Source organism: Lygodium microphyllum, chromosome 18 (assembly GCF_053477565.2).
Source record: "Lygodium microphyllum isolate KBCC chromosome 18, Lygodium_microphyllum_v1.1.10, whole genome shotgun sequence".
NCBI classification, from domain to species: domain Eukaryota; kingdom Viridiplantae; phylum Streptophyta; class Polypodiopsida; order Schizaeales; family Lygodiaceae; genus Lygodium; species Lygodium microphyllum.
The window spans coordinates 90,049,165-90,066,405 of record NC_141152.1 but is presented as its reverse complement, the minus strand read 5'-3'; positions in this window follow the sequence as shown (position 1 = coordinate 90,066,405).

Genomic DNA, 17,241 nt, shown 5'->3' with positions numbered 1-17,241 from the left:
ATTGATCTACCAATTGGCTAGTGTTCTTGAGAATAAAGTTGCATATCATTATGATGAGAACTAGCTAGGTGTTAATTGGAGTCCACCCTAATGTGCAATATTCCTCAAATGACTAGAAGGGTTGGCATTAGGTTGGGAGAGCACTAGCCAACTCAAGGCCTTTTCAGTTGCCTAGGACAAGGTGTACGTTTTCTTAGGCCTAAACATATCGATCGGTGAGATTGAAAGGCCAACTCCCAAGTTTTGTTGAAAATAATAATTAGTTACTAGTGTGGTGAGTTGAGTTACTCGTTCGGAAATTTCTCTTCAAAATACATTAATGAAGGGGTTATTTCATAAGTAAAAGAATGTTTGTGCACTTTTGATTTATTGATGTGTTGTAGCTCTAAGGATCATGTAATGAACTTGTGTAACACACTACTCAAAGAAGCTATTTATATATGTCAAAACAATTTGGTAGCTTAAACTACTTAGATAGCTAAAGCTTGCTAGGTGCATGGGTGGAAAGAGGATGGATGGAGATCTTGAGGACCCCATCTCATGGACTGGTGGACTACATTAGTGGGGTAGCTTTTGATGTTATTGTTTCAAAACTAGGGTCAATTGACCATAACTACTTGCATAGTATGATAGTATCCAAACTAACATCTTTTTAAGGGAATGTAGTATAACTATACTATATTTGAGGGGTTGCCACATCTCTCCCCCTCATTTCACACTCTCCTTGAACCAAGTATATTGCTCATGGAGAGGTCTCCAAGTGACTATTTAAGGTTGATGCTTTACTAATAGCTAGAATTAGAGGCCACTCAATTTGCTAATTTCATGCATTCCACAAGGCCAAATAAGTTGCTTTTGGGAAGGTGTCCAAGTTCCATTTAAGGTTGCCTCCTCTAGCCTAGCTAGGGGTGGGTGCTTCCATCTTGCTTCAGTGGGTGAAATGAAAGATATTGATGAGATATTGTATGTGCAAACAGAACTCAAAAGAGATGATTAGCTCATGGTTAAATTATGTGCTTGTGCCATATGTCATTTTGTCTCTTGTACAAGCAAAATAGACCCATTAGCAACATTACCTAATTCTATTAGCTAGCCATTACACTTGACACAATAATGAATCCGTACCACCTCTCTAAAAAATTATTGATCTATTACATTAATAACATGTGAGTGATTCCTTAATTCTTAATGCATTGACATCATGTTGCAATATTCTCTAAATCTATTGTTTTCATGTGCAAATTTTGAGATATCATATTTGTTTTTTCATCTATTTCTTTCATTTTCTTATATTTTGTCCATTTTGACAAGATGCTTTGCCTCTCCCTTTCTCTCTCTTTGTGTCCTTTTTCTCTCCAAATGTAATGTTATGCTCTTCTTTATGTCTATTTTCTATTCTAAGACGGTCTTTATATTTACTTTTCTTGTTCTCTCTCAAAATATAGTGCCGTCAGACAACCTAATAAATGATGAAATCTACAAAGATGGGCATTCTCACTGATGCCATGTCAGGAGTGGTAATGTTTGTTTCTACTCGATCGTCGTCCTGTTTTTGGGTATCCTAATATTGCTACTAGTAGTATACAAAGAATCTAGGGATGTGCATATAAGAAAAGCTAAAAAAGGAGAGAGAGAGAGAGAGAGAGAGAGAGAGAGAGAGAGAGAGAGAGAGAGAGAGAGAGAGAGAGAGAGAGAGAGAGAGAGAGAGAGAGAGAGAGAGAGAGAGAGAGAGAGAGAGAGAGAGAGAGAGAGAGAGAGAGAGATGTTAGCATGCAATGACCCAAACTCCCGATTCATGCCATGCATTTAAAAAACAATGTCTTTTTCTTTCAAAATAAAAGCAGTTATGTGTGACAATTTGCAAGTGAACTAATGTTTTAAAGCTAGATGATTGTCGACCCTCTATATTTATACCTCATGCACATGACTAACCATGGTTGGATTGGTCATTGCCACTTTCTTAGAACCTCATTTTTACCAAAAATTCACTTAGTGCACATGACCAACCACAGTTAGGGTGGTTTTTGGTAAGCCCAATCATGAAAAGATCAATATAAAAGTTGATTTTAGGGAGGGGAATGCACATTTGATTGACACATTGATATCTTACCATGGGAAAGTGGTGTAATACACATTCTTCCCATAGTTATTGGAGAGAGAATAGTTAGTGCTTGTTAACCCTAGTGCAAGAAAGGCAAAAGATAAAAACAAGGAAGTAAAATAAAATTTTAAAATATAGGGCAAAGTGAAAAAAGGCAGCCCGATAGTAGAATTATGAGGGAAAAGGGCAAAAAGCACAAAGACACCTTAAAAACCCAAGGCAAGTGTAAAAATGGAAGAGGCGCATTTTAAAATGCAAAGGTGCCCCTAAATCTTTATAAAAGAGTGCCAGGATTCCTCTTGTGCAATTTGTAAAGAGTAAACAGGCATGGGTGAAGCCATAATGTAAATAGAAGGGAATAGGAAAAGAGGACCTAGGCTAAAATGGCTAGTCATGTAAAAAAGAGGTGGGTGCCCAAAAGGGATTAGGGTATGTATAAAAGCCAAAAAAGTGAATAGAGAAGCTCATTCTTATGTGTGACCAAACTAGATCTCCTATTATCTTCTTGTTCTTGTTCTTGTTTGCTTGAGCTTGTGCTTGAGAGAGGGAGTGTGAGGGAGTGAGTGTGTGAGGGTGAGGGACTGTGGTAGAGAAGTTCTCCATCTTCTCCTCTCTTCTTCTTCTTCTCTTCTCTTCTCTTGTCTCATATCTGGAAATGGAGCATGGAGTTGGGAGTTTGAGGATTGAGCTTGCACCTTGGATCGTGGAGCTATTGGAGTTCTTGAGGGAGGAAGCAACTTGATCAAGCATGGAGGTAAGCTCACTACACTCATAGGTGTGAGAGCGCGCACGACTAGTGAGAGGGTGGCCATTACACTTGGCTTGAGACGCTTGAAGTAATAAGTGGTCAGTGGGTCTTGGTAGTTGAGCATGAGCTCCCACATTTTGGTTTCATTGTCGAGACCAATGGATTCAAGCTTTGATTGCTTGCACACTCTGAATCGAGCATTGAAGTAGGGTTTTCCCCGAACTGGTGCTTAAGGTAGATAGGTAGGAAAAGTGAGGGAGTTTGAAGAGGTATTCAATCTCCTTGGTAAGTAATTTTTGTGATTTTTTGGATCTAGATGAGTAGTTGGATTAGTGTAGGCATTTGGTTGTGATTTGAATGCATTAGAATAAAGAAAAAACAAGAAAAATAAAATTATACACAGTATTCTGCTAAAACAATGTATGAATCAATTTAGCTTATATTTTTACTGTAGGATCAAGGATGGATTTGATCTTCACGTTTTCATTAGTATTAACTTCTTATTTTGCTAGTACAAACATTGGGAAAGGCATATATATTTTTGATGGGACCTAAAATGGGCCGGCACTAGCTATGGCACTAGCCGGACCTCATGCTCATGACACACAAACACCCTCACGGCCTCGCGGACCAGGAGCGTCAATCCAATGCTAAAGGACAAACTTGCCCTAAAGCTTAATTCATGCGTTTATAGTTCATAGTCCAACATTTCCCTAAAACTCCTCAAAGGGAGAACCCTTATACATTAGCAATGCCACGATCACACACATATGGGAGGCACTCCACCGACTAATAGTCGGAGCCCCACTGCAACTCTCCTACATCGCAGGGATTGGCCCTTTGATGCGCTGCTAAACATATAACACAAACGAGCACAAACTCCTCTCTTTTATATTTCTCGTATTTCCAGGAGATATACCATGCTTCCTCACTTCACAGTCCCTTAGGAAACCGACCCTCTTCCCTACGGCAAGGGATAACCTTACTCACTCAACGTTGGTCACGATCTAGAGAATACTGGTGCTATGCATCCAGGAGGTATTATCTGATACCTTGTATCATTTAATGCTTCATGCAAATTGTGAATGTCCACGTGCTCAAACAATTAAAAATCAGCATGGTGCACATGTGGAAAACATTTCTTTCAATGATTTTGACTATTGCTTGTATGCGGCGTTGCATGAACCTAGCACCGAGAAACCCTCGTGCTACTAGGTTCTTAATTTTTAATTATCAACCAACCTAAATGGTATGCATAAAAACCAGCAAGCTTTTCATCATTCCATTCAGCATTTAAACACTCTTTATACACTCTACCCCCTCACCCGTTTAGGTTGTGCATGGTGCATAGGTTTAGGGTTCATTTTCCACATTTTTATTGTATGAAAAGCAATAAAAACTCACTAAAACATAAAGGTAGGGCTGAACTGAGGCTAAACCTCATACTTCAAACCCCCCATACATCCACAAACATGGTTCTTATTTTTCCTTAATTTTCGGCACAACTCAAAATCTATTTTTCCCCTATTTTCTTTGTATTTTTCCTATTTTTCTTGTATTTTTTGAAATATTAAATGACTGAAAATTCAAAATGAGTTGTGGGCTGTGGCCCTTAGGTTCATTTGCAGCATAATCACAAATTTAGTTGGTGTGTCTTATTATATTTTCCATTGATATATCAAAAACACCCAATTTTCCCATATTTCGCATGTTTTACGGGTTTTACACTATTAATTTCATCCACAACACTTATGATTTTTTGATTTTTTGATTTCAAACAGTTGGAAGACATTGCAAACAACATCATAATGCATAATCATCCCATGGGAACAAGTATCCATGAAGCAACTTGCATAAAACATCAATTTCCTTTGTAAAAATGAAATTACCGTTCTTTGTGGGTTGCGGGTTTTTATTTGCCATATCTCGGGACTGATTTCCAGCAGCCATTAATATCCATGACAGTCCACAATCATCAATCTTCATTCCTCTTGAACCACGGAGCAATCCGGTCTTCATTGGACAAGCATCCGTCATCCATCCTTCTTCTTCTTCTTTACCACATGAATCTGCCTTTAAAGGAGAGAGAGGGAGGAGAGAGAAAGACTAGATTTCCATCTCTGCATTCAGGCCACCATTGGATGGGAGAAGACAGGCGATAAGATCAGCCAAGAGAGGGAAGATCAGGCCCATGATCGATTGTATGGGTTGCTTTCAGCCTACATATTCCATCTCCATCATGAGAGGGCGCAAAAAACGGCCGCCATGTTGCTCCACATTTTTTTATCCCTCATTCTCTCTCGTTTTTTGCTTCATAAGGTGCATAAATTTTTTTTTGGGGGGGGGGGGGGGTCCAAACTCAAAAGGCATGCTCAATTTTGGCCTCCCAAGTGTCCACCTTTTCATATCTTGACCATTTTGTGGCCATTTTCCCGTCCGGACTCCGAATTGAGCTCTAAAAAATCATGGGTGTCCGACTTGACATCCCACATTGGCCGGTAACTCTTGTCAACCGCACGATAGTCTGAAAAATTATGAAAAATCAACAAGTGTCGCTTGGGCGCCTTTAAAGCACTTTGGCGCTTAAAATCGTCCTAGATCGAGCCGCCGCCTTCGACGTTGAACATTTTTCCCTTGATATTTGTAAATTTTAGCTATTTTTAAGCACTTCTCAGCATCAAAATTTTGCTCTTAATTTTTTATAATCAATATTTTTGATTTGTTTAGGAAGTTTAATACTATTTTATACCACATTTGACCTTTAGTAGCACTTCAACTTGGTGCAACCCTTCTCCTATCTTTATAGTTCCCTTCCCTTGTTTCTTATTATGGTCATCATTCATCAAGAATTCAATGCACTTGGAGTGATTTACTTCCCCTTAAAATTTTTCTACATACTCTTTACAAGATGCTATGCTCTACCAACTCCTTTACCTTTGGGTTCCTTAGCTGTAATCTTCCCAAGGTTTTGAATTCATTGATATCATAGGTTGCAATACTTTTGGACTTCCATATTCAAGCTATACTTGGCCTACTCCTTTTTGCTAAAAAAGGAAGATGGGTTTTGCTAAGGCTTCTATACAGAGCTTGTTGCTAGTTCTTGCCATTTCTTTTTAGAGAACCTTCACATAAGAAATTGTGATGAGAGATCAAAATGTTTTTAAAACTAAAAATTCATTTGATTTTTTGACCCATTATATCTAACATGCCAATGCCCCTAGAGTGTTGTTTGTAGTACATTCTTGAGACTTACCAATTATTTTATTGTCTAGGTACCCAGAGTGTACTTATTTTCAAATGTTCAAAATTTCCTTTTTTGGGCTCTCTTGCTTGCCATAAAAAATCACAATGATTCCTAATGCAAGGGGTGAGTAGGTTGTCTAGTGGGACACTCACATGGTGCTTATTTTTTCATAGTTTTTGAATAATAATATGATAAATAAGAATTCTTTTATGTACAACAAAAATTCAAGGTTATTTATTTATGGTAATTTTTTTTGCAACAACCAATTGAAGAAGTGAGGGTTGAACTCTAGTGATGCATACCATGTAATACAATCTTATGCCAAGGTGATTGATACAGGTCAAGGCATTCATTAAGAAATTACTTGAACCTAATGTATTGGCCACATGAAGTTCTTCCTCATGGAACATAATGTGATCTTCTAGTGGTCTAATATAGGTCAAGACAAGTATGCAACATGACACGGGAGTGATATAGGTTGGATTATACTCATATGTCTTGATTGCTCATTGACATTTAGTGTTGGTCATGAATGTGACAATCACTAAGGAAACCACTTCTACATAAGTGAACATTCTAAATTTAGGTGGTAATCTTCTAAGCCTTCCTATGTGGTGTCTAGATAGCTATGCTTGAAAGAAGTGATCAAGTGGCCATGTATAAATTTCTTCACTTGATATTTGCATTGTTATTAGTTATTCTAATATGGTGGCATGTTTGTTATACGTGAATATATACTCTTCCCATGAGTAAGGAAGGATTCTCATAGCTTCAAATATTTTGTCATTCCAAGACCTAGACCCATCCATTCATAGTTGCAAGCCAACAAGGTGAAAATATTATTAAGGATTTTTATGGTTATGACCATACTTTCACGTGTTTTGATAGCCATGTCACTATCTAGCTCCACGATCAAAAGTCTTTTATACAATGGATGCAAATTTGGAGGTGGGTCAAGTTTAGTAATGTATACATTGGTTATGATTATGACATCTTTGGAGGTATTAATTGTGGACATTTAGTTGACTCTTTCATTTTGGAGATGGTTGTTATCTTCTTTAGTTGTTGTTGTTTGTTTTGTCAACAATGCTTACTGATAATGAAGCTTTTGGCAGCTGCAACTTTGGCAGTCTTTGACGTCCAAAAGCTATTATCATTGTAGATTAAGAAGAGCCAATGTAAGTGATGGTTGTCATTGATTGCTTGTACATTTTCTCCTTGATCTTTGAGTTGTCAATTGGTAGTGCAATAATTACCAATGTACTTTTGTTGCACAGATAGGGTTTTATGCAACTAAGGGTTTTTGTGGCTCCATTTGTTGCACAGTCGGGGTTTTATACAACTAAGGGTTTTCGTGGCTCCATTTTCTTCTTAGTTGTCACTTATGGTTATAGCAATTTCTTTTTTTTTTGGGAGATTGAGGAAATCAAGGAGATCACATCAATGTATCCTTCGATTGCATAGAATACTTTTTCTTTTCGCAAATAATCCTAATTTTAGTAAAGTCCTCCATTTTGGATTTAGTTGTTTTAACTTGAGATTGGTTGGATTGGTGGTTATTAACTATTTAGAGATTGTTGAGTTGTCGTTGATTAAGGATGTCCCTGTGGCTTGAGAAGGAACATGTTACTAATGCTTTGATAGCCATATCCACTTGTTTCTAACCGTGAGAATCCATTGGTGACTTGGTATGGATCTTTCTCCTATATAGATGGTGTCTTGGTCTTTGAATATAGGGAATGGATTGAATAATAAATCCTACTTAAAATAAGCTAATAAACTCAAATAAATTCAAAATTCACCTCAAAGCATCCATATAATATCTAGGCATTGACATAGCATCCCAAAAGCATTTTATAAACACTGTAGAGTCCAATAGATGTTGTCCACCACAATATACAACAAAACGTGTCAAATAATAGTTCAATGGTTGACCAATGCCACTTTAAATGATGCTCTAGACCAAGTCTTTGATGTCGGGGAGTAGTGCTAAGAGATTTGCCAAGTGTCCAAGGGCCCAAGCAGGAACTAGAAGTGATTGTCTAGGTCAAGAGAGGGCAACAAATCAAGCACAATTCCTATGGCCTATTGTTGCTATTTGGCTAATGTAACTAAGGTCAAAGCCACCTAAAGTGGTTCATAGGGTCTTGAAGAAGCTCCTTGATAAGCTGAGAACAAGCTAAAGCAAGCCAACGAATGGAAAAGACCAATGCATATCTTGGAAGGATGAAGGGTGTGCTACCATGAAAATAGGGAATGAAGCTTCTTCACGAGCTAAATGTAATGATTGATGTTGCTCCTAAATGATGCTCTAGAACATGTCTCTGATGTCGGGGAGTAGTGCCAAGAGATTTGCCAAGTGTCCAAGGGCCCAAGCAGGAACTAGAAGTGATTGTCTAGGTCAAGAGAGGGCAACAAATCAAGCACAATTCCTATGGCCTATTGTTGCTCTTTGGCTAATGTAACCGAGGTCAAAGCCACCTAAAGAGGTTTATAGGGTCTCGAAGAAGCTCCTTGATAAGTTGAGAACAAGCTAAAGCAAGCCAACAAATGGAAAAGGTCAATGCATATCTTGGAAGGATGAAGGGTATGCTACCATGAAAATAGGGAATGAAGCTTCTTCACCAGCTAAATGTAATGATTGATGATGCTCCTGAATGCCTACTTTGATACCAGTTGAAAGGTGGAATGTAAATGGGAGCATGATCTGAAGCAAGAAGGAAGTAAGATCTATGGTGCTTCAAGTAGAGAAGAGAGACCAATATGTGGGACCTTCAACAATTACAATGTGTCACCTACCTTTCCTTATTCTATTGCCATTGAAAGATTAATGAATAATGTGACATTCATGGGTACCTGCCACCTACATTGTATAAATGTGCGAGTACAATGCACAAAGTAAATGTGTCTAGCTAGGCATAGGTGCCTTTGATACCCAACACTATTCTTTACAAGGCCCTTTTGAATTCCATATCATTTAATGGTTGCCAAAGACTAGACCCATTTATCTTCCTTCTATCAAATCAACACAATTTACAAGAAGTTCATTATTGATAATTCAATATATCCAACATCCTTTTTTATAATAAATATTACAATAGTGCTTTGTTACAAGGTGTGTAAGATAGGAAAGTTTTAAACCCTTGAGAAATCAAATCCTAATCTTTTGGCTTGTGTGGCAATCAAATTTGCCACCACAAGTAAAAGGGGTTGTTAACACTTACAACTCCAAGAGAAAAGTTCCTTCTAAATCAAATACCATCACCTAAGTTTAATGGAGAAGGATCCAAGGTAGAGTAAGATGTTGAAGCTTGGATTAAATCCATGGATGATTACTTTTTGGGTGTAGAAACTACCATTCCTAATCAATACATGATCCTAGACTTGGGAGCAAATTAAAGAAGCAGTGAAAGGGTGATATCTAACCCCATTTTTTGAATGCATCAAGATGAATGAATTCCTATAGCCTCCATCAATCTAACTTGATCTTGAAAGGAGATTCTACCAAGAGTTTAATCAACCTCTAGAGACTCATCTTGAATTGATAAGACCAAAAACCCTTGAGGATGCCCTAATGCAAGTAAACTTATAGCCAAAGAAATACAAAATGATCAAAGGAATCTCCTTGTAGAAACTATGGAAGGAACTATCCAGACCATGGGGCTAATATAGATAATATTGGAGGAAATGGTTAGCATAATGCCATTACTCAAGGACCAAATAGGTTAGAAAATAGATGGTGCTACCAGGATGGAAGGATTGGGCATATGTTAGCTAACTATCAAAATCATTCTCAAAACCCTAATCCAACAGCTGGAAGAGGCCATGAAAACAATAACAATGACCAAAGCCATGGGCATTAAAGAGTTCATTGTGGAACAATGTAAGTCATATGACCTACAATCTACCATCTATAGCACAAGTGGCCTCAAGTTTTGACTATTGAAAAAAATTGAGAAAATAGTTAACATAATGAATATGGCCAAAGAAGCTTGTAGAACAATGTGGTCTACAAATCTATGTTAAAACATGCAATGGATCCATTAATTTGACCACATGTATGGACTTCCTTGAGACTATGAACCCAACTCTAAATCTAGTCCATTCGACTATTGGATAAGGGGGGAATAGAATAGTGATGCTAACATGATAGCTAATAAACTTTACTCTAGAAATCAATTGGAAAGAGGAAAAATATGAGAAACATGCACGAATACCCAAAGTGTCACAAAAATGGAAAAACCTAATGCCAATCTAAATGGACTCCCATTTAAGGCCATTGTGGAGGAAGAATTGTGTAATAGCCCACATATTCCACCATATGTCACTTATAACAAGGTAACTTCTTCCATGATGTGAATCCTTAATAGCTTCATGGAAGATATTATAATAAAGAGATAGTGACTAGGAATTTGAATGACATGTGGATAGAGGGAGTTCATGAGTCCACACAATATGACAATATGTGCAACTCAAGAATTAGTACATCATTCACATCGAAGTTGTCTACTCTAGAAATACTTACTGCATATAATAGTAGCTAATAGCAAACTCTAAAGTTGTTAAATCTATAAAATCAGCAACCTATGTCAAACAAGCTACAACGTAAAACTACTTGTTTCTAATAGTTTGTTAGATTGCCAATGCATGATAACCTATATATATTATCTCCACTGTAATATTGTAAGTCTTTTGCAAGTTTCCAATAACTTGTGTAGAATTGGCAAAAAAAACATGAAACAACCTGCACAAGTAAAAATAGAGCCAAAAATAGCCTCATGTTGAGAATGAAGACTATGAAGGTTTTTCCTTTGATGATGATGGTTGGAGACTCCTACTTGCTCTAATACTAGATGGACCTACAAAGAGAATGGAGACTGCATACAAAGAAAGAAAGACGAAAGGAAGGAAGTTATATTAATGTCTACAAAAGGCCAAATCGGCCTATGGGACCAAAATGCCACATATGAGAGTCAATGAATTTTCCCAAGTCCCACAAATAGCCTTCATCTAATGCTATGACTAACTATATGGACAATAGGTGTCCAATCACATTGGCCTTTTTGTTGATACATGTGGACGTAGGTGTTTTGAGTCAATATTCTTGCAAGCATGGCAGAGTCCTCTTGACTTAACTAATCTTGTGAGCCTCTTAAAGGAACTTGTTGATATGTTTGCATACTCAATGGAAGAAGTGAAAGGAATTGATCTAGCATCATCACACACAACATCTCAATGATCCCTCAAGCCACATTGGTACAATAGAGACCCTACACAATGAATCCCAACCACACATATCCTGTTAAAGAAGAAACTAGTAGAAATCTTGTGAGCCCTCTTAAGGGAACTTGTTGATATTTTTTTCTACTCAATGGAAGAACTCAAAGGAATTGATCTAGCATCATCACACACAACATCTCAATTATCCCTCGTGCCACATTGGTACAATAGGAACCCTATACAATGAATCCCAAATACACATAATTAAAGAAGAATTCGGTAGACTTCTAAATACAAAATTCATTTATGAGATTGAAAACATGGATTAGATATCACCAATTGTTTTAGTATTCAAAAATAATGGCAAAAACTAACTATGTATCAATTATAAGAAACTAAAACTATGATAGCTTCCATTGCCAACTATCTACAAGGGTGTCTAATTATTCCTATGTCACATGGGCTAGCATAGGCAATTTGTATTCAACTATATGTTTATTGTCAAGACTTTATACAATTTTCTCATTATCTTTGAGTGGACTGAAGAATGTCAATAGCATACAAAGCTTTGAAAAATGTTTTTACCACAAATCCTATCTTACAAGCCCTTGATTAGTCAATAACCTTAATGTGCATATCGATGCTTCTAGATTTACTAATGGAGTGGTATTGTGCCAATCTAGAGAGCACAATAAGAACTTACCAATGAGCTTCACAAGTAGATAGCCCACTAATGCAAATAAATAAACTACTTCAGTACTAAGAGGGAAGGTTTAGGTTTGTTCTTTGCCATAAAAAGATTTTCGTCATTATCTTTTGGCAATAGCTTTCACGATTTTTATTGATCATGAGACATTGCTATACCTTATCAATAAATCATGTGCAACCATACATGTTGCCAATTGGTTATTACTTCTTTTAGAAATTAAAATTTTTGTATTTGTTCTTAAGGGTAGACAACACTACATGATAGACCACATGTCAAGAATGGAGAAGTTGCAAGAAAGGAAAGCAAGAATGATCTTCCAACTGCCCATTTGTTTAGAATATCTAGGGCATAAGAATTATACTTGAGAAATGCCATTCTTGATTGTCCAATTGAGAATACAATGCTTCAATGTCTCCTCAATAAGTGTCGATCTTTCCATCTATTTACAAGCTAATTGTATTGATTAGGCCAAGTTGGTCTTATGATAAGAAGATGCATTTACAAACACAAGATGCACAGTGTGCTTAACAAAGCACATGGGAAAATTGTAGGAGGATACTTTGATGGAGATGCAACACTGCAAAAAGTACTATAGTCTCAATTGTGATGGCCTACTCTACTCCCTAACATAGATCATTTAGTGAAACATTGTGATAAGTGTTAACACACAAAAGTGTAAATTAGGGAGGATAAATGGAATTGACACATTAATCTGTGATATTCTGACTTTATTTTCAATCTTCTCGACTTCTTGTAATTAGATTTGGAGAATTCTAGACCTTTAAATAGAGGAAGTCTCAAATAAAATAATCCAAAATTCATAACCTGACACCTTCTAGGGCCAATTAGATCTGCATGCATCCTTCACAAAAAATCACCATATGAATGGAAGTCTTGGCATGTAAGTCAGAATTGAATGAGCATATTTAAAACTTAGGTAATAAGAGAAATTTTAAAGCTTTAAGCTTTAAAGATTAAATATTTTATAGAAAAAAGAAAGATTAAGGAAGAAGAAGACGACAAATGGCCCGCTGCCTCCCCCTCCCCCCTTTCTTTAACGAAAAAAATGACATCAAATTTTCTCTCTCTCCTCCTCCTAAAATTGGAGATGCTTAAAGCATGAAGGAAAGCATGAATTCTCCTCCTCAATCTCAGCAAAAGACTCCAGCAATCTCCCCCTTTTCTCAGTTTGACAAGAGGCCTGGATTGGAGCAAGATCATCCAAGAGCCAAGCGAATCAGTCATGGCATCTTTGACAACCTCTCTAGACCTCAAAGATTGGATCACCAACATCAGATTACATCTTGAAATCTTCCATATTGCTAGATTGCCAAGATACCCTCCACAAATAGCTCCTCTTCTTGGCCACAACCCTTCTTCTTCAATTTAACTATAAATATGGGGCATGAGGAGCCATTGGAGGGAAGCCTGATCAAAGAGGAGATGCTCTTCTCAAGAGTATAGGGCAAGAGGAGCATGAGGACAAAAAATCTTGTCACAAAGATAAGGAGGATACTCCGCGGGCTCTTAGAATCGAATCCCCCATCACTTCCTTGTGGAATCAAGACTCTACTCGATTTTTATTAATTCCTAGTGATCATCATTCCCCGTCAATTCAATTGCCACAACTCCCAAGCCCTTTAGCCAAAATCCCCTCTACAATCTCCTGATTAAAGACCATGGCCTGAATAAGAAAGTTATGAAGGTCACAGAGGCAAAAAAGCTACCAAACGAAGTTGTGAATACCATCAAGAAAGCACTCGCCATAGATCCCCAGGTACTATATTTTGATATTAAAGGTAGCTAGCATGTCATCATTATATGAGTTGGCAACAAAAAGCTACATTCATAAAATATGATTTTAAAAAATCTCCTACATAAAATCTTTTGAAGAAATTCTTAACAGCAAATTCCAAGGGATGATTTGGGTTTATATGAGATGTACCAAGGAGAAGTACAAGGAAGGTATTATGTTCCTACAAAGACTTTAAAAAATTTATTTGTATTGATCTAATGAAACCTCCAATGGATAAACACAGACACTAATTCTTGGTATATAAAAGGTCTTGAGATGAAATTGTTAAAATAATACTTTTCGTAATAAAACTAACCAAGATTTTTTTTGGAATTATCGCAAGGGAAGGACCCATGAAACTCCATTGAGAAAAGACCATCAAGGGAGTTGTTCTCAAAAATAGAATTCTTATTTAGATTCAATCTAAACTAGATCCCGAGGGAGGGTAATTTCGAGAAGATTATTGGAAGGTATTGCCACTTATGCTAAGTTTTGCATTAATATTATTATTTTAGAAAAGAAAAGATTTGTTTCAAGTTTTTGTACAATGCATTTGAAATAAGATGTTTGTGATTGTAAGTTAGGTACTAATCTTTCCTAAATCATCAGACTAATAAGATTAAAACTCTCTTTTAAAGTGTAAACCTTGATCATTATCAGAAAGATCAAGTAGTACATAATTCCCTTCCTAAATTAATGACGTAGATTAAGCAAGTTAACATCTTTTTGAATATTGTTGGAGAGAAAATTGATCATGAAAATTGCATAATTTCCCAGAGTGTCACCCCAAATCTCCATATTATAGAAGCTCAAGAGAAGAAAATTCTTCTCAAGTAGTACAAGCCACCGAAGTTTGATGGTAAGGGGAGGGATATTCGAACTGAGGCATAGAATCTATGGAAGACTATTTCATTGCTGCAAGGACTGCATTGTCAAATCAAGCAATGATCGTCAAACTAAAACTCACAAGAGATGCCCATCTTTGGTGGAAACAATGGTGCAAGGACCAAAGAACATCTAAAAGCGCTATCACTTGGGACAAGATTAAGGATGTTGTGCATGGGAGATACCTTCCACCCACATATCAAGCCCAAAAGATGAATGAATTCTTCAACTTAAAGCAGTTAAGCCTAAGCCTAGAAGCTTACTACTCCAAATTCGTAATACTTCTAAAATATGCACCTACGATGGATATTTCACAACAAGCATCCAAATTTTACAATGGTCTAAATCCGCCCATGAATACGCGCCTTGAGTCAATGAGACCATCATATTTACAGAATGCATTGTTTTGAGCAGGTCCAATAGTTCAGGAGATCAAACAAAGGCCAAGAAATGCAAAAATTTGGAACAGAAACCGTCAGAATAAGGGCAACTTCCAAGGATATGCAAAAAGAGCCCAAGGATAGTATCAACCAAACAGGACAAATGTTGAGAATCAACAATCACACTCAAACAGCCTCTTTGTATGGAGTCTCAGGGTCAAGGACATGCAGGCTAACTTATCCCATATGCACAATGGTGCTACTGCAGTTTCCTACTTTCCTATAAAGCATTGTACTTGCTTCCTTTTTTAATGCAATGATAGTACTCTTTTCATTTCAGTAAAGTGTCAATGTCACAAGATTGTGTTTATGAGTCCAAGTCTCAATCTTGGAACCTAATTCACTTGTGTAACAAACAGTGTCCATTCCATCATGAGTCTACACTTCTTTTTCCATCCTCCATAGCTTCCGGTTTTGCCATGCTCTAGATCCCGCATTTCTAACATGGTATCAGAGCCCAGTTGGTCATGGCATTGCTTGTCTAGCCTCTCTTGATTCCTTTCAACCTCAGTCTAGCTCAATGTCAGCTCATGACTTCATCTCCCAACTCTACTCTCACTGAAGTTATCAACAGTGATTTTAATCACTGAGAAATACTCTCTGAAGTTCATTAAAGTACTGTCACTCAGATCTGAAGGCATCAGCATCAAATCAAGAAGGGGAAGATCACTTGGAGTAAAAGACTTTTGCAGATTTGGTATTCATTGACACTCAGTTAGTGCTTTTTAGCACTTGCGTCTCTCAATCAATTCTTCTGTTGCTTAAATCTAATAAGTCTGAAGTTGATTTGCTACTGTTCCCGTAAATCTAACATGGGCAAAGACTCTCCAAATGCTCGATTCAAAGGAGTCGGATTCCACACTTGGCAAACCCGCATCAAGCTCATCCTGATGAAGAAGGGTCTATGGGCCATCACAAATGGCAAAGAGAAGAAACCTCGGGACGCGGACCTTGCAACTACTTGGCAAAAGAATGATGACAGAGCTCAGGCCATTATCAAACTGGAGCTAGACGACAGTTATATCCATCATGTGGATAACTGTGAGACCTCACAGGATACATGGAAAAGACTTGACACCCTGTTCGGTGCACAATCTAAATCATCAAAGTATGGTCTCCTGATTGAGTTCTTCAGGCTTGAAATGAAGTCCAGTACATCACTTGCCACACATCTCAATTACATGGAAGGACTCCTAACCCAACTTGCAGGAATAAACATTAAAATGGATGAAGATGTTTGCATCGGTGTTCTACTTAAGAGCTTGCCTCCTGAATATAATAATGTATCAACAACTTTAATCAACATGCCAAATCCTGAACTTGTTGATATCCAGGCATCACTGTTAGAAGAAGAAAAGAAGCTAAAAACCAAAGAAGAACCAAGTACCTCTAGAGATGAGCATGCATTATATGTTGGCAGTAGGTACAAAGGCAAGAAGGATCAGCTCTTTTGTGACTTCTGCAAAAGGACCAGACACACCGAGAAGTTCTGCCACGCAAGAAAGAGATCCCAAAAGGCCTATCTAGTCGCAGTCAAAGAAGAAGAAGAAAATGGAGCAAAGGAAGAAGATGAAGATGAAGACCACCAGGATCGGAAGGACAAGACTCATCAGTCCTTGTACTCTCATAATTCTGATAGACTGTTTTAATAGCCTTGTATTTTCCTTCCCCTAATGCTTCCTGCCATAAGCTTTGTAAACTCCTTATGTAACTTGGCATTATAGTCCCTGTACACTTTGTGAGGCCCCTGTTACAGCCTCTGGATGTCCACCATGTTTATGGTACCCACACTTAGCTTTTTCTGCGACAGCCTCTGGTGTTTTGCCATGTCTGTGGTATGCCCACACTTTGCAGGTGGTTCTCATTACAGCCTCTACACACTCTGTGCCTTTCTTAGTTGTGATTGAGGAGGGGTGTTGAGAATCAGCAATCACACTCAAACAGCCTCTTTGTATGGAGTCTCAGGGTCAAGGACATGCAGGCTAACTTATCCCATATGCACAATGGTGCTACTGCAGTTTCCTACTTTCCTATAAAGCATTGTACTTGCTTCCTTTCTTAATGCAATGATAGTACTCTTTTCATTTCAGTAAAGTGTC